Source organism: Aedes aegypti, chromosome 2 (assembly GCF_002204515.2).
Source record: "Aedes aegypti strain LVP_AGWG chromosome 2, AaegL5.0 Primary Assembly, whole genome shotgun sequence".
In the NCBI taxonomy this organism is placed as follows: Eukaryota; Metazoa; Arthropoda; class Insecta; order Diptera; family Culicidae; genus Aedes; species Aedes aegypti.
Genome location: NC_035108.1, coordinates 71,869,781 through 71,895,326, shown reverse-complemented (window position 1 = coordinate 71,895,326; position 25,546 = coordinate 71,869,781). Strand labels below are relative to the sequence as shown.

General features: G+C 35.3%; 1 protein-coding gene across 2 annotated transcripts in view; it reads left to right on the top strand.

Annotated features, from left to right (window-relative positions):
* The window catches only part of LOC110675641, a 353,161-nt gene that overhangs the window by 190,493 nt on the left and 137,122 nt on the right, over positions 1 to 25,546 (top strand). The gene's annotated exons all lie outside the window — the stretch shown is intronic.

Below are 25,546 nucleotides of genomic sequence, written 5' to 3'. Positions count from 1 at the left end.
AATCTCAATGGCTTTCCTACGAATATTTAATATGGGTTTCACTGGGAAAAATAACAACGGAAACGTGACGAATAATAGGAATCGTCAGAGTTTCGAAACGTTATTAGTAAAAGCAAAAAAAAAAAACTGTTATTTCGTCACTAAACTAGAAACTATAGTCGCAGTATATCTTCTTCTTCTTGGCACTTCTCCACTGGAACAGAGTTATGTGTAACAAATAATCACTTTCATTGATCTTTCCATCTAATGTCCGATAACAGTTAATTGTTGCTTCTTGAAACCTTTCAAGATCTGTAAAGTTACTCCTAGCAGGACAATCAACAACCCACCGATCATCGCTGCCGTCAGTAGTCTCTCTGGATTGAAACACGTTATTCTGCTGGACGTCCCAACCACACTAAGCTGAACATCGTCATACTCCGATAGTTCATCGCCGTTCAATTTGCTGCAATTTTCCGCCCATTGGTTAAATTGTTCGATCATTTCGCATCTGCACCTTGCAATCATCAAGTTGGTTAATCGGGCATAGTCTAGTCGTATACCAAATCGTTTCTTAATACGGTTGAGGTTCTCGTCGTCCATGACTAGAGGCGTCGTTCTATCCAAGACCAACAAGATATGGCCGTGACTGGTACCAAATATCATATACAGTGAGAGGCAAAATAAAGTGCCCACCTTACCAGTTTTCGAATTTCTCTCATTGATTTGGTTCAAATTAAAGTTAACACACCTAAATCTTTTGTGATATTTTATTTTTGATGTTCTTTTAAAGTTGCACTTACGAAATTTTGATTAAAAAAAGAATTTTACTTAAAGAAAAAGAAAATCAATTTGTATTGAAAAAAAAGTAGTGACAAAAATAAGTGCCCACTTCCTTCTTGGCCCCAGAAAAGATGATTTAAGAAAAATAAAAAGCAATTTAATAGTTAATGTGTCCTCCTTTGGCCTTAAGGACTTGCTGGAGGCTCTTCGGCATGCTTTTCACCAGGTTTTGTAGGTGTTGTGGATCTAGTTCTTCCCAGGCGCGCTCCAAGGCTTCAAAATAATTATTTTTGTTGGTAACACCAGTTTTTTCAACCCTAGCATCGAGAATCGCCCACAAATTCTCGATGGGGTTGAGGTCTGGGCTTTGTGGAGGCCATTCCAGCGGTTTAATCCGACAAGACCGGAAGAAAGACTTGGTCTTCTTTCCAGTATGCTTCGGGTCGTTGTTCTAGAGAAATATGAATTTCTCTTCAAGGCCCGTCTGGATCAGCGAAACCTCCAGATTTTCCAGCAAGATGTTAATGTAGGAATCTGCCGTCATTATTCCGTCGATTTTCACGACGCTTCCTACTCCACTCCATGAAAAACACCCCCAGACCATCACATTTCATCACATCACACTTCCATGCGTCACCGTTCCTTGGATGTGGCGCTCCTGAAGCTCGAGCTGTCTAACCGAGAGCGGCGGGCTCGTGTGTGATGCAGAGCACCACATCCAAGGAACGGTGAAGCATGGAGGAGGAAATGTGATGGTCTGGGGGTGTTTTTCATGGAGTGGAGTAGAAAACCTCGTGAAAATCGACGGAATAATGATGGCAGATTCCTACATTAACATCTTGCTGGAAAATCTGGAGGTTTCGCTGATCCAGACGGGCCTTGAAGAGAAATTCATATTTCTCTAGAACAACGACCCGAAGCATACTGGAAAGAAGACCAAGTCTTTTTTCCGGTCTTGTCGGATTAAACCGCTGGAATGGCCTCCACAAAGCCCAGACCTCAACCCCATCGAGAATTTGTGGGCGATTCTCGATGCCAGGGTTGAAAAAACTGGTGTTACCAACAAAAATAATTATTTTGAAGCCTTGGAGCGCGCCTGGGAAGAACTAGATCCACAACACCTACAAAACCTGGTGAAAAGCATGCCGAAGAGCCTCCAGCAAGTCCTTAAGGCCAAAGGAGGACACATTAACTATTAAATTGCTTTTTATTTTTCTTAAATCATCTTTTCTGGGGCCAAGAAGGAAGTGGGCACTTATTTTTGTCACTACTTTTTTTTCAATACAAATTGATTTTCTTTTTCTTTAAGTAAAATTCTTTTTTTTATCAAAATTTCGTAAGTGCAACTTTAAAAGAACATCAAAAATAAAATATCACAAAAGATTTAGGTGTGTTAACTTTAATTTGAACCAAATCAATGAGAGAAATTCGAAAACTGGTAAGGTGGGCACTTTATTTTGCCTCTCACTGTACCTATTGACCATGAATTCGAAATAAATTGAGTCACTGAACGGCAGGCAATGCGATCCGGGCTTAAATCGATTGACGAAAAATTTCGCACACGTTGAGGATTTATTTCCAGTGCAGTCTTTTTGAAGCTTGTAACGAAGTCTAACGGAGAGCACATGTTTTTTGCCACAAATTCCATGTATTTTAATAATTTTCGATTCCAGCTCTGACGTATAGGAGACGGTGAACTCCAAACATCCACGTGTGCTAGAGTTATACAAAGAAACCAAATCCCACTTCGAACGTTCCCAGCTTGGTGGAGGTTTAGGCTTCGAAACTGTAGAAGCAACTATTGCCTTCCACGTACCATAATTTTCGGTACACATATTCGAAGTGATCAGCTGGGGGTCTGCAGAGCTGTCGTAACACACCTTACAAATATCCGAAAGGTTTGAAGCGAATGTAGATGTTAATGCAGCAATGGTAAACGGTAGAAGCAGTGGGTTGCGCATGCTGGCCTAGATCGAATAAAATTTAGTTTCCAAAAGCGGTTGACAAAAATTGGTTTCATTTAATATTCATCAATTATGTTTAATAGGCATTGGTAAATTGTCGGCGGCGAACCAAAGTAATTGAGCGGAAAAAAGTTCTATAGGACAACAGCGGCACAGAAATCGAAGGGTTTCACTATTATTTCACTAAATATTTAATATAAATATGTTTTAAAGCAGGCCTGTCCAACCTTTTTGGCTCTTTTTCGACATAAATTGTTGGTGCGTTCGAAAGAATTGACCGATATGAACAAAATTAGTCTCAAATGAAAGCTTAGTAGTATATCTGTCTAATCTACACTGAAAATGGTGAATTTATATCAATCTCTTTACTACCGATGCAATTAAGTGGAAAAAATGGTCCGGCCCGCGGGCTGGACTGGATTTTAGCTCTGCTTGCACCGCAAGCAAAGAGTTTGATATAAATTTAAAATTTTCAATATGGATTAGACAGATATTCTACTAAGATTTCATTTCAGACTAATTTTGTTCATATCGGTTTATTTTTACGAACGCACCAACAATTTATGTTAAAAAAGAGGCAAAAAGATTGGGCAGGCCTGTTTTAAAGTTTCAAATTTAAACTTATAATTTCTAAGAAAATTTTCAAACTGTAATAAACAACACTTCTTACAAACTCACTATGATGGTTATATAAATTCAAGTTCGTTTAACGGAATGTTTTAAGGGTTTTTATATATATATTTTTTTAATTTGTATGATATATTTAATCCCTATTTACACAGCGTAACAAAATTACATTTTTGCGGTAGCCAAGAATTAAACTTTAAATAAAGTAAGTAATTGATTGTCGTAGGGGAACTGGGGGTAAAATGAACACCCTAAGCAAATTTCATGTTTTCTTACTTATGCAGCTGTCAGATTCCTTTTCAATTGCTCAGAATCGAAGAAGGATGTTTATGCAATGTAACAAGTTGAAATATTGTGATGGAAATAGAACTTTATCAACATCATTATAATTTTGAGAATTTCTTTTCACAGAGTCAATGCTTCAAACATATGGGAGAGATGAACATATACCTGGAGGTAAAATGAACATAAAATGGGGGTAATATGAGCACCATTCAAATTAAACGGGTTGCGGCATGATTCTCGGCATCTGGTACACGAGCAATGCATATCCCACAGACATTCCGGAATCGATGGAACGTTTAGCCGCGACCATTTGGAAGGCTGTCCATGTCTGTCTTTGTATTTTCTCTGGAAAACTCTCGGCATCTGAAATGAAATCCGGTAGTATTCACCCTGCCATGGTGTTTATATTACCCCCATCTCGAGTGGCTCATTTTACCCCCAACAAGAATAAACATATTCAAATCATTTGTTCTAAGAATTTAGAAGAAAATACTTCCAATTTCCGTCTACTTATCATAAAAATATGGTGTGCTACGCAGTTCAATAGATTTTTGATGATTTTAGTCGTAAAAACCTTAAATTCCACGAGTGAAAATTTACATCATATGAGAAAACGGAGAGGCGTACTTTGTTTTTGTTTAGATTTCCAGCTTTTGACAGTTCTAGATCACTTCGAATTGTCGAAATAGTTCCTTACAGTCTTCTAAGAGCATCCTTCTACTCCAAGATTCAAACAAGCATGCTTTGAATTCATCTCAATGAGTGGGATCGTTTTGAATCCTGATTTTTCAAATCTCAGCATGCGCGATTTGTGCACGGATCCAATCCCAGGATTGAATCCCTATCTTTGAGCTCATGGGCAATCAATCGAATGATTATAAAATCCTCTCCGTCTACCAAACGGGAAGCGGTGTAGTAAGCAATGCAATGAAATTATATCGGTCAGTAGAAACATTAAAATAGCATCACATATCTAAAAATTGGCCCTACTGGCGGTCATCACCAAAATCGGTAAACATTGTTAAGTCCAGGATTTGTCCGTCACATCTATATATTTACTCCTGCTTGACATACTTCAGCACTCTAACCGTCTAATAAAATCTTATGTATATTCTCTGTTCAGAAGCAAGGAGTTCGTCTACATGAGAGTTGCGTTGCAATCGTGCAGATCAGGAGGCAAACAGATATTGAAGGTAGTCTGCAGGTCGTATTCCAGATATAGTTCACTAGAATCAACTGTTCATGTTAACATCTTTCACATTCCAAGTGTTTTGTCAGGCCGAAATTTACAATTAAAACTGACAGAAATATCAATGCCGACTAGATATTTTTGCCAGCAAACAATCAATCAATGATTGAATCCAGGGATTCAATCCTCGCATACACGTGGCATGATTCATTGCATGCCTGGATTTGAACAAAAAATGCGCGCGGAATAAATCCTGCTCTGATGATTTTGAATCTCAGCAGCTCTTGGAGTGAGATTTTTTGAAGACTTACTTAGTCTGAGGATTAGGGATGGTGCTACCAGTGCTGGAAAAGTTCGCATCACGAAGCAGCTCACGAGTGTATACCAACGCATAACAAACATCACAGACTCGGGATCTGGCTAGGTGTGAGTAAGCCCGCACCCGTCTGCTCGGGCGAACATGTCAAAAGAAGTACCAACAAGCTCGCGAGCGTTTACTCGCGAGTAACCGAGCAAGGTGTGATTTATTATGGTTTTGACAGACAAATTAATTGTATAACCATCATATCGATAGCAAACTACTAGTTTGTAGTCAAAAGCCCTTGAAAACCATAAATCTCGGAGGATAAGCAGCTTTTTTCCCAAAAGCACAATATGACTCTGAGCAGCTCCGAACACGTTCGCGAATCACTTTTTGTTTCAGTTACTCGGGAGTCGACAGATGCGAGTAAGCCAGCGCTCTGACGCTCGGAAGCGTTTGGTTTTGTTTTTGTTCCAGTTCAGATGAAGCGTTCGCCACTTTCCATCACTGGGTGCTACAGTCGACTCTCCACATCTCGGTGTTCTACATCTCGATATCTCTCCCTATGTCGATGATTTCATAAGTCCCTTCAGTCTGCATACTTTTTCACTCTCCATATCTCGATGTCCTCCTTATCTCGATATCTCCATATCTCGATGTGTTTCTGTTGATTTTTCGTTCTCAATTTTCTCTCCGTATGTCGATATGAGCAATATCGAAGGTTACTAGACCAAAGCTTTGGGATTCAAAACAAATTAGGAGCGCAAAATGACGTCTGTTTGTTTATTACTATCTTGGCAACGGAGAGTTTTTCAATCTAGTATTCATCAAAAAATTGTTCTTTGTCTAGATCTCTCCCTATCTCGATGGTCCCTTCGATATCGAGATGTGGAGAGGCGACTGTATGTTTTGCATGGCTTTATAGTATTATTACCGTAAAACACAAACCTGTTCATTTAACCCCCCTGTTCATTTTACCCACAGTTCCCCTAGCAGTGAACGCGTAGGTAAGTGGTAACCAGAAAGACAAAGCTGAGGGTCGAATCCCATCGGTCGAGCATCTTTTCGTAAAGGAAATTTTCACGACTTCCCAGGGATTTATTTATTTATTTATTTATTTTTTAACTAAAAATTTTGAAAGAGGGAAAAGCCCCTTTGAGTGATTTCCTTTTGAAATTCTTCTCAAAAAGGTACAAAACCTCTTGATCTTTTCAAAATAACATTACAAAATGGTAATAATAATAAAATATAAATCTATAGGCTCAGGCGGCATTTATCCATTGCGGAGCCAAAAATCTTGAAAAAAAGGGCCATGATTCGAAAACTACTTGATGCCATCCTTAAATGAGTTTGTTGAAAATGTTTCGATCAAACCTGAAAAAAAGAAAAAAAGAAAGAAGCAGAATCATACGTAATACGAAGCATCATTTAAAAATTTATAAAGTATTTTTAACGAGGGTAAGAATTTACTTCCCAGAATATCACGAACAGATTGAGGGAGCAAACGATGATATATTTTCAAATTTCTAAAGAAAGCAATTCTAGGTATAGCAAAACGCGTACAATGAAAAACAATATGGTCAATATCCTCATTAGCAACACCACAATCACACAAATTAGAATCATTGATATTGATACGATATAAATAACTATTACAAATATAATGATTGGATATAAGCCTCGACAATGTACAAATAAAATTTCTTCCGACAGCAAAATTTTTAAACCAACTAAATCGACTAACATTAGGTAAAATTGAATGACACCATCGTCCTTTATCACTAAAGTCCCATGAAAGCTGCCAATTATTTAAAGAATATTGTTTTAAATCTGCAAAATATTCAGACGAAGAAATTTGTCTGTTGAACATACTGCCACAACGAACCCCTAATTTTGCTAAAGAATCAGCTTGCTCATTACCATAAATATTAGAATGAGCAGGAACCCAAATAAATTTAATAATGTAACCCTGAGAATTCAAATGACATAATTCTTTTTTCAGCAACAACACAATGTGATGAGTATTAGAATTAAAATTAACGGAATTGAGTGCTTTCAAACAACTTAAACTGTCTGAACATATAATAAAAATATTTGGAGAACATTTTTTAATCAAAGAACAAGTAAAATACAAGGCAGTTAGTTCAGCTATGAAAACTGAGCAAGGAGATTGTAATTTGAAAAAATAAGCAGAATAATAATTATAAACTCCAAAACCAGCAACATTTTGGATTAGTGATCCATCAGAAAAGTAAAGTTGATGTGAATCTAACCCAATAAATTTACGCCGAAAAAATAAAGGAGCGAAGCGAAAATACTCAACACTAGGAATTTGTTTTAATTCTTCATATAACGATAAATCGATTATTGGATGGAACGAGTGAACATTAATATCAAAATTATGATAATTGAATGTAGAAATTGTTGTAGGAACAATATTCAAAGAAGAACAATATTTGTATGAATCTAAAATTTTGCAAGTTGGATTTATATCATTTAAACATTTCAAAACATCAATTATTGGGTGTTTTTTCGTAAAACAATTCAACATGAATTTACAATTTAATTCATGTAAGCGAATTTTAAGTGGAATCACTCCAGCTAAAACCTCAATAGATTGAGTGTGAGTTGAATTCATTAATTTTAAACAAATTCTTAGACACCTGAATTGAATCTTTTCTAGCTTACAAAAATGCGATTGACTTGCATTTACAAAAGTAAAACATCCATATTCAATAATAGATCTAATGGTCGTTTTGTAAAGTGTAATTAAATCAGTAGGATGAGCCCCCCACCAAATACCTGTTATAGTTCTAAGGAAATTTATTCTTTTTGCACAAATTATCTGTATATATTGAATATGTTTTTTTCCACAATAATTTTGAATCAAACCATATTCCTAGATATTTATAATCATCAACTTGTTCAATTTCATGACCATTAAGGTATAAATTTATATTAACAATGGAACGTTTACGAGAAAATAAAATAAATTTAGTTTTAGAAACAGAAAAAGAAAAACCATTATTGTTTGCCCAAATTTCAATATTGTTTAATGCACATTGCATAAAATGACGAATAATTTCTCTATTATTACCGCTGATAGAAATAACTTTATCATCGGCAAATTGATAAAAAATAACATCCATTTGGAATAACAGATGATATGTCACTGGTAAATAAATTATATAGAAATGGACTCAAACAAGACCCTTGAGGAAGACCAAAATAACTATATCGTATCAATTTGGAAGAGCCATTATGAAAAAATACATAATTTTGAAAGAAAATAAATTATATAAAAAAATGGCATTTATATTTAGAATATTGAAATTTTTAAATTTTTCAAAAAGTAGATCTAATAACACGGAATCATAAGCCCCAGAAACATCGAGAAAAGTTGAAACCATATCCTGCTTCTTATTAAACGAAAGATTAATTTGTGAAGCTAGAAGAGCAGTGCAATCACGAGTACTACAATCTTTTCTGAAACCATATTGGGAAGAAGAAAAAAATTTATTTCTTTCAGCCCATAATTCTAAACGATTAAGTAATATTCTTTCCATAAGCTTACGAAGACATAACAATAAACTTATTGGTCTACGACTATCAGCTAATGAAGGATCCTTGCCTGATTTTACAATACTGACAACCTTAATAGAACGCCATTCCAAAGGTAGAATATTTTGAAAAAGGAATGAATTGTACAACTCTAACAAATGTATTTTTCCATCATGTGGTAAATTTTGCAAAACAATAAATTTAATATTATCAATTCCCGGTGATGTGTTTTTTGTAACAGATAATGCTAAATCTAATTCTCCTAATGAAAATGAAGCACTAAGTTCAGGAAAATAATTATATCTCTGACAATTTTTAAAATTTATGGAACATGGAACAAAATCAGGACAAATTTTAGAGGCAAATTTATTAATCCATTCTTCAGAATATTCCTGAATATTTGGAGAAGAAGAATTATAATTTCTTAAATTTCTAGCAACAGACCAAAGAGAAGATAGAGAAGATTCTCTATCAAGATTTTCTATAAAATTTCTCCAATAATTCCTTTTTTTAAATTTAGTAATTCGAATAAATTTAGCTTCAGCTTCACAATATAAAAAATAATTTTCCCTTGATCCAAAACGACGAAATTTTTTAAAGGCTTCAGATTTATTTTTCAAAGCCATAGAACATTCACTATCCCACCAAAATGAAGGGCATTTTTTTCTAGAAGAAATTGGAGATATTTTGTATTTTTGAGATTTTATTAAACATTTAATTATAATCTCGCAAAATTGTTTATAATTATCGAGTGGAGATAATAAATAATCAAAATGAGTTAACGAAAATTAAATAAGATCCGAAAATTTTAACCAATTAACATTTCTACATAAATCAGGCTTAAGAGATTCATTATTTGTTTGTTTATTGTCATTATTACAGATTTCGATCAAAATAGGTAAATGATCACTACCATTAGGATCATTAATTATTTTCCAAGAAGAAAGGAATGTTAAACTATTAGAACAAATAGATAAATCAATACAAGTATGATGAGCAGGAGGAACAGCAATTCTGGTAAATGATCCATCATTGAGAATATTCAAATTCAATTCATCAACCAAATCCATGATCAAGTTACCTCTACCATCACTATTCCTACTACCCCAAGCAGAATTATGGGCATTAAAATCTCCTCATATGTAAAATGGAGAAGGTACATTGTCTAATATAGTCTTTTTTTCTGATAATGAAAAAGGAGAATTTGGAGGAATATAAAAACATATGATAGAAAATTCCTTACCCAAATGTTTAACAGATATCGCAATATATTCAATTGCAAAATTAAATGGTAAATTCAAATATATAAATTGAATATTTCCACGAACACCAATCAACACTCCTCCAGCTGAAACATTTATATCTTTTCTAATAATATTAAAAGTAGGGATACGAAAATGTTTAAATTCCACTAGCCAAGTTTCATTCAAACAAAATATATCTATATTGTGATTAAATAACAGAGCTTTTAATCTATCAATTTTGGGTATAATGCTACGACAATTCCATTGTAATATATTTAATTTATTGAAAGTAGCCATTACATTGAAAATAATGAAGAAAGGAGGGGTCCAAAAGAATTTAACTTTTCAAAAATAAACGCTAAAAAAGGTAAACATTTTTTAATGAAATTTTTCCAAAAATCACTGAATCCTAATAAATTTATTATTTGTTCCAAATTATTCAAAATGTCTTTATTATCATTATTGTTGGATGAATTATCAACATTATCCCTATTTTTATTATTGAAAGAATTGTCATCCTCTACTCTTTGAAACCCAGGAATCGTATGGCCAGTGGAAGAAACATTAAGTGGAGGAAAGTTTTTATCAAAAGATGTTGATGGTTGAGGATCAGAATTGGCATTATGTTTGTTAGATAATAAATAAGCCCTTTTTCTTTTAGTAGGAGGTTTATATATAAATTGATTAGAATCCTCATTCAAGTCATCATCATCATAATCAGATATTGCTTCATAAATATTGGAAGAACTAAAATCACCAGATGCTTTCAAAATCTCTGAATAAGAACATCGATTTTTAAATTTAATTTGTTGGTTGAATTTTTGTTGATTTGTTTTATAACCTGAACAGTCTTTAATTGAAAAATGATTCTGATTACAATAAATACAAACATCAGATTGTTTATCGCAAACAGATGAAGAATGAGAATCTCCACATTTGGAACATTTAGGTTTATTTGAACAATAGGAAGAAGTGTGTCCAAATAAAAGACAATGAGTGCAATGCATAAGTTTAGGAAAATAAAGTCTTACACTAAATGATACATTATTAATTGAAACAAAATCCGGAAGAACAGATCCGGCAAATATTATTTTTATACAATTAGAATGAGTATAACTAGAACTGTTGCCATTGAACGTTAATTTAGATAAACGATTGCAATCTAAAATTTTGACGGGAGAAATGGTTTTGTTTTTGAAAAAACCTAAACCAAAATTTTTAATGTCATCGCAACTCAAAGATTCGTCATAAATGACGCCACTAATCTCACATGAGTCACAAGGGGCATATACACGGTATGAACTACCAAATAAGTTGGATTCCAGGAGAGTATTGGCATCTCCAGGAGAACCAAAAACTACCCTTAATATATCTAACGAAATTTTCTTGATTTCTTTAACGGATTTAAATCTTTTATAAACTTCTGCAGAAATCAAGAGAACATTAATTGGCTTATCCTTTTTTCTAAAATAAACAGGATAAGGACCAAGAAAAGTAGATGGGAAAATTTTGACTCTAAATGGTTTGGAAACTGAAGGAGGAAGATTAGAATGATCATCCTCTTTAGAATAAGAAAGTAAATAAAATTATACTTATCAAATTCAATAGAGAACTTGATGAATTCTTTCTTGAGAGAAATCATCTCAAGCTTGAAAACTTCCCAAAGCCCACAATCTGAACTTGATTCAGAAAACTTCGATCGCTCTCTTCAAATCCAATCATCGAACGTAATCAGAATCTTGAATCGCTTTCCTCGCATCCAAAAACATTCGCCACCATGAAACACGAAACCAATTCAATATCCGTACTCCGAGATTTTTTTCCTCCTGAAAAAAAGAGAAAAATGTCAGGTGCAGAAAAAATACGTGTTTCCTAGTCAAGGCCTACTGCAGCAATGACTTCCCAGGGAAAAGAGTATCTTCGTGTTTGCAACACAATAAACACACGCAAAAAAACCAATTGGCAGAGAAAGGTCACCGATATTAACTGCGGAATTGCTCATAAGAACACACATTGCTGAAAAGCAGGTTCTGTTCCAATTTAATCTAGCTTAATCAAAATGGTATCTGAAGTTTCTTTATTTTTCCTTATTATGTTAACAGTTAATTCGGATACTTCAAGAACTCCAGGAAATCTTTTAGTGATCTTCTAGTGAAATTCTTTTAGGGAAATTCTTTTAGAGATTCCTTTACCAATTCTTCCACAAATTCTTCCAGTGATTTTTCAAAGGATGCTTAGAGCATTTTCAACACAATTTTCTCCATGAAATCCTTGAGGATATTTTTTCAGGGAAGACTATACTAGAAGTACCTCCAGATATTTGTCCACTAATCTTTCAACCGAATTCTCCAGTTATTGTTCTCGGAATTGTTACAGATTTTTTAAAGATGTTCTTAATGTTTATCTTGGAGGTTATACTAAGGAAATCGATAGAAAATTGATCACCGGAAAATTGTTCGAGATCTTGGAATTTCTTGCAGAATATCTGATAATCAATGGAGAAATTCCTGATGGAGCCTCTAAAGTATTTTTTTGGGGTTTTTCTTGGAAAATCCAGGATATTTTCTTGACATACTCGATACAAATTGCTTGGAACAATTCCTTAGGAAAATTCTTGGAGAAATTTCACGAGAAATAATCACGTAATGATTTTCTGAAGAAATCTTCGGAATAGTCTCTGAATCTTTGGGAAAATACCTGAATTCTTAAGAAATTTCTCGACAATATCATGAAAATATTACAATTGGTAATACTAGCAGTAATACTGTCGTAATGTCACGCGGAATTACAAAAAAAAAAGATAAATGTCTGTCCTGATTCATTGATGAAGAATCAAACTCTTGTCTTCTGGTTCCCATTAGATTACGTTTTGTTTTAGTGTTGCCTGTTTAGTCCATTTCAAAGCTTTCGTTAAAGTTGGAAAAGTTACGTTTTAAAATCGTTAGGAATTGAGCAAAAGGATTGCACTCTTCTTGTTTGTCCAAATAGTTTTCGAATCTTCTTGTTTCTTATGAAGTCAACAAAATTCCATTCTGAATGCTCTGATATGTATTTTTTAATAATTTCATTTAAACTCACAAATTTTGCATGCATTTTGCCCATTATTCCGGATTTCTTGAAATAAAATTAAATCTTTCAAATCATATAATGCGATTCTTAAAAGTATGTGCTATTGCATTTATTCTAATTATTCGTAAAAGTTTAACTACAAATATGTGTGTTTAGATTTGTGGGGGCCGCTTAAATGCCCGGGGGTCATGGCCTCCTCACCGGTTCCCCCCATAAATGCGGCCCTGGATACATCGTTGTAGAATGATTATTTGCCAAAATGAACACAAAACAAACCAACGACAAGCAAATTGTAGTTCGGTCGAACCACAATCGGGAATCGTTGAAACTGTGATTCGGGCGCCTGTTCCAAAAACTAAGTTCAAAAACGAATTCGACATACAGTATTGGACAAAACATTTGCAACTCTTTCGATTTTCCATTTAAAATGGTCAACTTCAGAGGATTCGATCTAAGTGATTTATGGGCTGATTTGAATAAAATTTTTACAGTGCTTCAAAAGTATCTTGAATTTCAACATATATTTTTGAGTGATTTTTCCATCTACGAGTTTAAGAGCAATAATTGTTTAACTAAAGTGAATATTTTGACGATTTTTAATAATTGACATAACTAAACAAATTGAAAGAAATGGCTTTAAGGTATCTTCAGCAAAGTTGTAGATTTTGACAAGATGAACAAGTTTGCTGAAAACAGTTTTTTGTGTAGGGCTTTTAGATTTTCAGATAAATAGTTTTGATTCTTTCGTCGAATATTACACTTTAGTATAATCGTTAATAATCTAAAACTCGTGATTGGAAATATCATTCAAAAATATATGTTATAATTCAAGTTATATCCGATGTTTTGTGAAAATTTCATTCGAATCGGTTTATAAATAACTGAGATCTGGCTTACCAAAGTTGATCATTTTGTATGGAAAATCGAAAATGTTGCAAATGTTTTGTCCAATACTGTAAGTAGCCCATCGTCAAAGGATACTTATCTTGAATGGCAAGCTTTGGCTAAGTTACTGCGAGTCCTTTCCATTGTATGCTGGATTGTTTATTTGTCAGTTTATACAACTTGGCACGATCTTAGGTTATTCTATCTACGACATGGTTTGTTGTCAACAAAGATTGTCGATAATAAATTGTAGTGGAAAATTATATAAAGTTCGTATTAACATTTATTCATTTTGGCATATTGTGCGTTCCTGTTGTGTGTGATTTTACTGCACATTGTTATACATGCTGAGAAAACCACGTGGTTCACTGAGTAGGATTGGAAATGCAGGACTCATACTGGATCCCCAGGATCTGCACTGGAATCCGAAGATTTACACCGGAATCCTAGGATCTCCACTGGAATTCCAGGATTCTCCTTGGAAACCAAGGCCAATGTTTCTACCCATGGTCCATACCGAAATCACAAGATGCACACTGGAATTTCAAGATAAACACTGGAATCATAAGGTCCTTACAGGAATCTTAAGACCTTCACTAGAATCTTAGGGTTCACACTGGAAATCCAATATACACTACGATCCACACTACAGTCCTAGAATTCCCACTGAAATACAACAAACCACATAAGAAGCCTAGGATCAACAATGAAGTAACACATCCCCCTTTAGATTCCTAGAGCCCACACTGGATCACTGGATTTACACTGGATTCTCAGCTTCCACTTTGGAATCCCAGATTCCAAACTGAAATCCAAAGATTCATACTGGAATCCAAGATTCCACACTGGAATCCCAGAATTCTTACTGAGATCCCTGTATACACACTGGAGTCTCTGGGTCCTCACTGATTCACACTGAAATATTAGGATACACACAGGAGTCACAAGCTCTGTACTAGGAGCCCAGCAGTCACACTAAAATACCAGAAATCACACTGGAATACGAAGATCCATACTAGAATCCCAGAACACACACTGAAGTTCTTCATACTGGAATATCAGGATTCACACTGGAATCCTTTTTTTTCTATCTTTATTAATGAGAAATTTAACCATGGGCTAGTTCATTTTGAGACCAACGGATTTACTTCCCTTTCGAAGGAAGTCGTCACTATAACATTTTTGTCATAAGTGATCATCTCGGGGATTGGATTCGACCCCAGGTCCTCGGCGTGAGAGGCGTGTGTCCTAACCACTACACCAGGTCCGTCCCCCACTGGAACCTAGGATTCACACTGAAATCCGATGATTCACGATGGACTCCCATTATCAACATTACAATCTTAGATTCCATCTTGAAATACCAGGATTCATACTGTAACACTAGAATTAACACTGGAACTCCAGGATCCTAACTGGAATTACAGCATTCACACTGGATTCCCAATATTAATACTAGAATTCCAACAGCCGCACTTGAATCCCAGGATCCATTCAAAGCTTAACATTTTATTCCTATGATTTACACTGTTACCAATGGATCCATACTGAAACACCTAAATCCAGGCAGAAAACTCAGGATCTACACGATCCGCTCTGTCACCCTACGATCCACATCACAGTCCCATGTTCCACATTGAAATGCTTCGATTCACACTACTATTCCAAGATCATCATTGTTAGATGACAGAAGTCTTATTTTGTTCTGGTCATTTGTTATAAGAAAATTCAATATTTCAACAAGTTATGATTATTTACTCATAATTTCCTATTACTCTTATTTTAAATAATCTCAATTCAACAGGGTATGACATTATTTTAATAAAAATCATACACAAAGGCTCAAAATAGAGGGGTGTGTGGCGAATGGAGTTGTTATAGATTGAACTTATAAAAAAAAATAAAGTAAATTTATTTCGATTCTACTTGTATTATGATAAGCGTGTACAAGAGATGTCAAACAACGAGCGAAAATGAACGAAAAGCAGATTAGGCGAAACGGGCGAAACGAGAACTGTGCGGGAAAGAAGCCAGTTTTGAAAACAACTCGATCGAGTTTGGTGACAACTTTTGTAGCGAACGGACGGTGTTTGCTATAGTTTGTTTATTTGTTGGTTCGGCTCAAGTTTGGCCGATCAGTCAGGTTTCGGTTACTACATGGCGCAGTCGGTTAATGGTAAGTTGTGTTTATCTCTACAGGTAATAAACATCGAATGTATTTTTATTGCCGGGAAGAGAGTTTTCCGAGCCAATGTAAAAAAAAAATTGGAGAGAGAGAGAGTTCTATAAGGACGGAAAGAGAGTTTTCCGAGTCGGATTCTGGAAAGAAAGTTTTCCAAAATCATTTCAAATTGCCGGGAAGAGAGTTTTCCGAGCAATGTGAAAAGTTGGTTATGGAGAGCGAGTTCTCCAAGGCCGGAAAGAGTTTTCCGAGTCGGATTTTGGAAAGAGAGTTTTCCAAAATCAATCAAAATTGCTGGGAAGAGAGTTTTCCGAGCAATGTGAAAAGTGGATTATGGAGAGAGAGTTCTCCAAGGACGGAAAGAGAGTTTTCCGAGCGGATTTTGGAAAGTGAGTTTTCTAAAATGAATCTCAATTACCGGGAAGAGAGTTTTCCGAGAAATGTTAAAAGTTGATTATGGAGAGAGACTTCTCCGAGGCTGGAAAGAGAGTTTTTCGAGCCCGATTTCAGAAAGAGAATTATTCAAAATAAATCCAAAATGCCGGGAAGAGAGTTTTCCGAGCAACGTTAAAAGTTGATTATAGAGAGAGAGTTCTCCAGGGCCGGAAAGAGAGTTTTCCGAGCCAATGTAAAAAAAATGGAGAGAGAGTTCTCCAAGGACGGAAAGAGAGTTTTCCGAGCCGGATTTTGGAAAGAGAGTTTTCCAAAATCAATCCACATTGCCGGGAAGAGAGTTTTCCGAGCAATGTGAAAAGTGAATTATGGAGAGAGAGTTCTTCAAGGACGGAAAGAGAGTTTTCCGAGCGGGTTTTGGAAAAAGAGTTTTCCAAAATGTATTCAAATTGCCGGGAAGAGAGTTTTCCGAGCAATGTGAAAAGTTGATTATGGAGACAGTGTTCTCCAAGGACGGAAAGGAAGTTTTCCGAGCAATGTGAAAAGTGGATTATGGAGAGAGAGTTCTCCAAGGACGGAAAGAGAGTTTTCCGAGCGGATTTTGAAAAGAGAATTTCTCAAAATGAATCCAAATTGCCGGGAAGAGAGTTTTTCGAGCAATTTGAAAAGTTGGTTATGGAGAGAGAGTTCTCCAAGACCGGAAAGAGAGTTTTTCAAGCCGGATTCTGGAAAGAGAGTTTTCCAAAATGAATCCAAATTGCCGAGAAGAGAGTATTCCGATCCGAAATTGGTAAAGAGTTTTTCCAAAGCGAATGCCAATTGCCGGAAAGAGCTTTTCGAGCAATGTAAAAGGTAGATTAGATTTGGATTGGATTTTCGTTCAACTCCGATTTAATTTGAATGTGATTTAGAATTCTATTTTGATTGGATTTTATTTAAGGTGGAATCAAATTTGGATTTCATCTGGTTTAGAATTTTATGAATTTGGATTTCAATACAATTTCAATTGAATTTTGTTTGATTTTGGTTACATATAAATTGGAATTAATAATGAATTTTGATTTGATTAGTCTCTAATTTTAATTAAAAAAAGGATTGGTTTGGATTTGATGTAAGAAACCAATTTATCAAGTTTAACTACATTATAATCATAAGTGTGGAGAAGAGGGCGAATGTGGCGAATGGAGTTGTTATAGATTGAAATATTAAAAAAATAAAGTAAATTGTTTTCGATTCTACTTGTATTATGCTAAGCGTGTGCAAGAGATGTCAATCAACAAGCGAAAATTAACGAAAATCAGATTAGGCGAAACGGGCGAAACGAGAACTGTGCGGGAAAGAAGCCAGTTTTGAAAAAAACTCGATCGAGTTTGGTGACAACTTTTGTAGCGAACGGACGGTGTTTGCTATAGTGTGTTTATTTGTTGGTTTGGCTCAAGTTTGGCCGATCAGTCAGGTTTCGGTTACTACAGGGTGCTCATCTTGCCTGGGTGCTCCGCCCTACCTTATACCCTAAGAGCTCCCATCACTTCACATGTCATTCTTTTTTTCCTTGTCAAAACCTTCCTGCTCTTCCTTTCCCTGATTGCATAATCCTCAATCCTACACACTGACCAGTATATTCGTTAGCATGTCATGTTCGCTCGTCATTTGCCACCTCATGCTCCACGCAAACAGTTTTCCATGCGACGAAGTCTTCTTGAGAAATTCTTCCTGCAGTAGAGTACTTGCCACCCGTTGATTCGATCCAGCTCTTTGACAGCTTCTTCTTTTTACGCGATCCCACAGCCCGTTTTATCACTCTGCCGCTGAGCGATATTGGCTGCTGAACGGTTCGATGTCTGCGTTGCAACTCCTTCTTGTATTGTTTGTGTGAACCACAGAGCATTGGTGGCAGAAGCGAATGAAACGTTGCTCTCTCTCTTTCATCTGCTCAATGGGAGAGAGAGAGATCAAAAAACTAAACGCTCAAGTTTTCCATGTTCAAAAGGCGCTACACTGCTTCTCTAAAACGATTCATCATTTGCTGTCGTTTGTCTATTTGGCTCGCTCGATATGATGACGTTCTCTCCTCTCATGAACTGTGGTGTATTAGAGAAGGACTCATTTCTCGGTGTGGCCGCATCTCCGCGTGTGAAAAGCTGACGTGTTAAAAGGGAGCATCGGAGCTTTGTGGTTTACGGTGCAGGGCATGTTCGATGACCTTAATCTTATTTATTCTTATAACTCTTGTACACCAATTCAAAACGTAATTCATGAAAGTTGAAGTCCTATTCTGCATGCTTAGTGAATTATTTTACTAGAAAGCTTATTAAATTCTAGTTTTAAATTCGGTTAGATGACAAAACGTCAAAAGACAAACCATCGAATTCCAAATTGACGAATGAAAAATCTTCGAAAGGACAAAATGTCGTGAGAAAAAAACCTTGAAAAGAGAGAAGTGAAAGAAAACAAAAATTGACTGGGAAAATGATTCTCTTTCGAAAGAATAAATAATATGCAATGTGCCAAACGCACGTTCCATCGAACGCGTGGTAAAAAAATAAATCTGGAAATTAATTCAAACGTTTTTGACGTTTTATATCTTTCGACGTTTTGTCTTTCCACATTCTGTCCCTTAACCCATCGTAAGGAGCTTTCATATTCTAGATTATTCGTCTGTCATCATCAGTGCTTTCTGAAACCTTCTTCTTCTTCTTTTCTGGCGTTACGTCCCCACTGGGACAGAGCCTGCTTCTCAGCTTAGTGTTCTTATGAGCACTTCCACAGTTATTAACTGAGAGCTTACTATGCCAATGACCATTTTTGCATGCGTATATCGTGTGGCAGGTACGAAGATACTCTATGCCCTGGGAAGTCGAGAAAATTTCCAACCCGAAAAGATCCTCGACTGGTGGGATTCGAACCCACGACCCTCAGCTTGGTCATGCTGAATAGCTGCGCGTTTACCGCTACGGCTATCTGGGCCCCCGAAACTGAAACCTTAGCAATTAGATTTTTGATTGGATTGGTGAGACTGAAACCAAAATTGTTTGTGCATGTTTTTGATTTTGTATCATATCGTTGCACATCAGTGATATTTATGATATTTGTATATTCGAAATTTCACTACGGAAAATATAAAATGCATATTAATTGATAGTCCAGTAAAAAAAATCCTCCAAAATTTCTATCAAAGAACCCATAAGGAACATCCTTTGTGATTCTTCTACTTACTCTTACTTTTTGAGAGATGATTCTAAGCAGATAAAAAGATTATACTAGAGAAACGCGAAGAGGATTTTGAATTTGTTTATAAACAACATTTGCAATGACTATCAATAATTGAGATCATTCAAACAATATTTTCGTGTGCGTATCAACCTGTCGGTTGCCGTAAGAAACCAAGTTTATCGATGACGTCACTTACGTATCGCTTTTCACTAACACACATCCATCGTCTCTTTTGCGTAACTTCTGTTTAAGTTTCATTGAATTTGCTCGATTGGAACCACGTCTGACGGTTCAATTGGAACCTTTGGTTTCAGAATTCGTGCTTCTCTATATAAACAAATTTTCTGCTAATAGAATACTTAGATCCGGTGGGGAGTTCTTAATGAGTTATTTCCACATTTTTTCTGTGCTTTCTTCATGTACTCTTTTATTAGTTTTCACTTAGTCTCTTGGGATTTCCACATTAAATCATTCCAATAATCCCGTAGCCAATATTCAAAAGATTTGTCTCCAGTTTCGTAAGGCTTTCTGATCCCACCAGATTACAAGTAACATTAGTAACTGAATAAAAGTTACCTATCTCCCCGGTTCCTACGCCAATAACCACGACTGGCGTCATCCTTTCCTTGCATAAGTTCCTTGACCTGGGCCTCGATTTGTTGCTCCGATAAATTTTCTAAAGCGAATTGATTGATTATTTCGACCCAATTTTCACATTAGAATCGAAGCCTATCTTGAACTTTCATGAGCACAAACTTGAAGAATCAGACAACTGTTCAGGCTGAAAATTATTCAGCATGAACGGTTTTCTGGTTCTTTAGATTTTTGCTTTTGAAAATTAAGGGCGAGGCTTCGATTCATCTTCATATTATCCTACCGCTAATTATTGTCACGTTCAGCGACAATATTTAAACCCACTTCGTTTAGAGTGTGTTGTGAATTTCAAGATTCATCCTTCGTTCATGGTTGCAACCATACTGAACGAAGCTACCTCAAGATTTTTTGTTTTTCTCAAGACGGTGTCCGAAAATGATTACCACCGCTAACGGATTATGGTTAGTTCACTTGTATAAGATCACATCTAATATGTTCACACATCCCTCGTGCACGTGTACAGCTTGATTATTTCACTACATCTAATTTGTCAATCCATTTGAATGAAACTGTTATAACCACTTCTCATGATTCTTATACAACACATTCTAAACCGAAGGTCTGCCGTATTGACATCGGGATGATTATAAATCTGCTTCTATCATTCACTATTGCATCTTCATCGGCATCTCCTCCAAAACATTCGGAGGTATGTTTAGTGCACTACAACAGTAGTGAATGCTCCCAGTGGTCAAATTCAAATCTCTGCGCCGAAAGCAATGGAGCTTGGGCGGTATCAGTGGCAGCTATCATTTCAAATTAAACAAATTCAGAACGATCGAAGTTTGATTTGGTCGCGCTATTCGATTCAAGTACTCCCGGGTGTTTGAATTTCGTGGTAACCTATGTCGAACTTCTTGAGCAGTCCTTGATGGAAATGGTTGTACATGTTACTTGTGGCGAATTCGAGCTGACCGTCAAACTTCGTTACAAATTTCAGACAGAATACACTTGTATGGAGTTCTTTGTCAACAAACTCAAACCCTCGGCTAACTGCCTGCCGTTTAATGAGACGATTGAATTTGAATTCATGGTCGATAGATATATGCTAATTGGTACAAGCTATGGTCACGTATTGTTGGTTGTAGAGAAAATTGTTCCTGCGACTATTGACGGAGAGGATCTGGATCGAATAGAGACCAAATTAGGCATACGGTTTGACAATTTTCGATCAGTCAATATGGACAAGAAGAGTTGCAATTGCGAAATGATTGACCAGTACAATCAATGGGTGAAGAATTGCAGCGAAATTCACGGCGGGGAATATGTGCTGGACTATGATAAAGTGAATCTTAGCAGTGGTGAAATAAACAGGAGAAGCGTGCTTTCCAAAATAAAGCTTAAGCCATCAGAAGCGTTCTTGGATTGGAAAGCGGTGGCAGTAACTGCTGGAGTGTTGATCGCGATAATTTTTGCAATATCTCTACAACTTATGAAAGAATTTCGGAAATTGAATTCTGCTGGTACTGGGATTTAGGCGAACTATTCAAAATTATGTCATAGTATATTAAAAGTTGGAATGTTGATTCTTTTGTTTGTTGAAAATAAGATTTTATAATAATTAATTATACTATGTCATTCAAATAAAGGTAAACCAACTCTTTTTAATAAACAAAATCCTAAACAAATTGATCAATACTCTGGACACAATGTTGTTGTTTGATGTTTGGGTTACAAAAAAAAGCATTCATTACCAGTTTACTTAAGCAGGTAACTACATGTGTCGAGCATTGACGAATCGAAGCCAGACCTCGAGTTTTCAAGAGCAGTAATCTGCGGAAACAAATATCACTTTGCGCTGAAAATTTGACTGGTTGATCAATATAAGCCAGTAACCAACTCGACGAATTTTCAGCGCGTTATGTTGTTTGTCAAATTTTCAAATTTTCAATAAAACTAGCATTTTGGTTGAAATTTAAAAATTTAACAATACATTTTTTTTTAAATAAAAAACAGATAATGGAACTTTTCAAAATAATATGTTAATTATAGCGAATCATATTTCATATAAGATTTTCTTATTCTGATGAAGTAACCTAACAAAAATCAAAACTAAGCTTGACTAATTACGGGTTTTCTATGTATTTTTTTTTCAAATTCTCCAACACTTATAAATGGAATATAATAAAAACTGAAGTCATAATTTTAATGCAATTTGCTTCAAACATATAAAAACTTTAGAGCAAAAGAAACGATTAAAGATCATTGAAGGTATTGTAGATCTTGCTCAAAGTTAATTACTGAAAATTATTGACTCAAGTTTACTGTTGTGAATCGCAAGTCAGTCCCATCTGCATTTTGGTCAAAATTGAGTTGATATCAGTTTTCATTATATCTTCTTATGATCTTTCAGCTGCACTAACGAGAAATCACTTTTTGTTCAGTGAAATAGGAAAAAACACCAAGTCGAATTGTCCCATAATGAAAAGTAAACGCATGTCAGTCCCTTTGTAGATTTTCGCATCGTGTAACGCAAAAATGAATCGTTATTTGGTCATCCTTATATTTTTCTGGGAAAGATAACGGAGTGAAAAGTAAATTATGAAAATTTCATTGAGATCGAAACATGTTCCAATCTCCTGGAAGTTTTTGAATATTTGTATGCAAAACGAGATTGAAAACTTCTCAGTCAACAGCCTACTTTTTACAGATGATACTGACTTGCGATTTGGGGCAGTTTAGGTGTACCGTTTTGATTCATATTACGGACAGCTTCAAATTCCGGACAATCTACTTTGTATGGGAAACATTTCACACGAAATGTTTCAATTTTTGCCGCTCACAAGTTCTCAATATCGAGGCTCGTTTTAGTAAACTTTTTCCATAAATATCTTTGAAAATTTATAATGCCCAACTACCTTAGATGTCTCTTTATTGATTCGACGATTTCAATTGATGATTTGACTGTTCCATTTATGATTATCATGAGCTGTCCGGAATTCGAATCAAAGTGTCTGGAATATGAGGCAAAAGTAAGGAAGCGTCCGGAGTAAGAATCATTAAAAGGCCACACATTTTGATTTATTTAAAATTATTCAAGTTGCGGAAGCGTATTCTTTACCCACCATTCGAAAGTTAAGGGCTTCCGACGCTTAATAACGCTAAGGAATCATACAGAATGATTAATTTTGTATGCTCTATGCTGGGTTATACTTTACTGAGGCCTTAAGTGTCCGTAATATGAATCAAAACGGTACTTTCAAATTTGTTATCGCAGCATAGGCTTATGAAAACGGCTAATGTTGAAAAGAAAAGCATTAAATCTTTGCAACTAGACAAATAAAAATATGTGTATCTTACTTTGTTAATTGATTTTATCATGGATAAAGTTACTCGTAGAGTATACATTATGTTTTTCTATTTTATCAGATAAGGTTGATAGTGAGGAAAACTGTCATTGTTTTTCATTGAAATTTTGTGGTTTCATAAAATTCTACAAACATTTCGAGAATCCCAAATGTCAAAAATAAAATCCCGGGATAGACACTCTAGAAGAAATCGAATCGTTTTTCATCATGGCGGAATTTGTTTATAAAAATGTTTTCATTCAATGAAGATTAAGGTGAAACTTCTCGGAATCCAAAGATGGCCGTCACAATGGCCGAATTGTGCCCCAACTCTCGTTTTCTAAAGTACTTAACTGAAGAAAATAGAAAGCAAACCTTCTTATCTTGATAATAAATCTTCGAGCTGTTTAGTAGAATACCTATAAGTAGATGAAAAAACCGAATTTAGTACTATACCGTAATTTCGGGTGAAATTGATCATTTTTCACGGTTTTTCTAGTCTGTTTTCTATAATGTCAACAATGCTAAACAACTAAATGCAGGAAAACAAGTACGAAGGTGAGCCTCATCGACTCATGTACCGAAATTTTCTAACAAATGTCATTTTAGTGTTAAAAAATATCTCTAAAATAAAAAATCAGGAGATCTTATTTCGGGGTGAAATTGATCTCTTGTCAATGCCATTATTGCTGGTTTTCAAAACAACTCTACATGATAAATTTGAGTTCCCTGAATCCGAATATGCTTGTCAAAATCTTAACAATGCCATATTTATATAAATAACGAATAGTTAAATTTCAAGAATTACGCCGAAAACGCCTAAATGTATGCAATTTCATAAGGAAATCAATGATATCTAACAGAAATTCAATTATTTCAATCATTTGAGTTAATTGGTACGAGTTTTGGTGATGAAATCTAGTTTGCGGATATATCTAAAGTATCCTCACAAACTTTCAGGTTCAAATGTTCAAATTCTTGCTTAGAAATAGAAGTTTATAAGTGTTTGTCAATACTATACCGTGCATGATTTTGAAATTTTACATTATTTTCATAGTAAAAAACATTCTTCAACGCAAAAAACTTCGCAACACACAATTCGACAATAGTTACAACAAACAACGTTCATTTACTGCAGCTCACCTTGATATTTGTGCTCCATTACGCATAAATAAAATCGTGTGATACGATGATCAATTTCACCCTTCTGATCAATTACACCCGATTTTACGGTACCATTTAATTTCACTAGATTTTGTATCCTTTGACGGATACGCGTATTTCGACCTCAACTGTAAGGCCGTTTTCAGTGTCGTGTACTAGAGTCTAGTACACGACACTGAAATCGGCCTTACAGTTGAGGTCGAAATACGCGTATCTGTCAAAGGATACAATTTCTAGTGGAATTAAATGGTATAGTACTAAATTCGGTTTTCATCTACTTCTTATCTTTTTTTTTATCAAGTTATTTTTTCTGGTGCATAAAGCTTGAATAAAAAAGTGCATTGATATTGGATACTTCTTTCGCGAGTTTAAGTTAAATATTGGAAGTTGGAAGTAATTCTGATGTGATGATGTGAGATCAGAGAAGCTATCATACCAATTAGTTGGTTTAGGGACAAAAGACAAAATGTCGAAATTCCAAAGTTCGAACGACAAAATTTCAAACGGCAAATAATCGAAAAGTCTTTCGACTTTTTGTCATTGATTTACATAAATATATTCTAAAGATCGTTAATAACATTGAATAAGCTTTTTGTATGAATTGATTTGAAAATTTTGTATGGTTTGACACGTTTTTCTGAACCTTCTTCCTCAAAACCGTGTGACGCAATTCATGGACGACTTCTTAGAGCTATTAATTTTATATGAACGTATGTGATGCTTCTAAGAATGATTCACTATTTTAGTGATTTCACAGCATGATTGT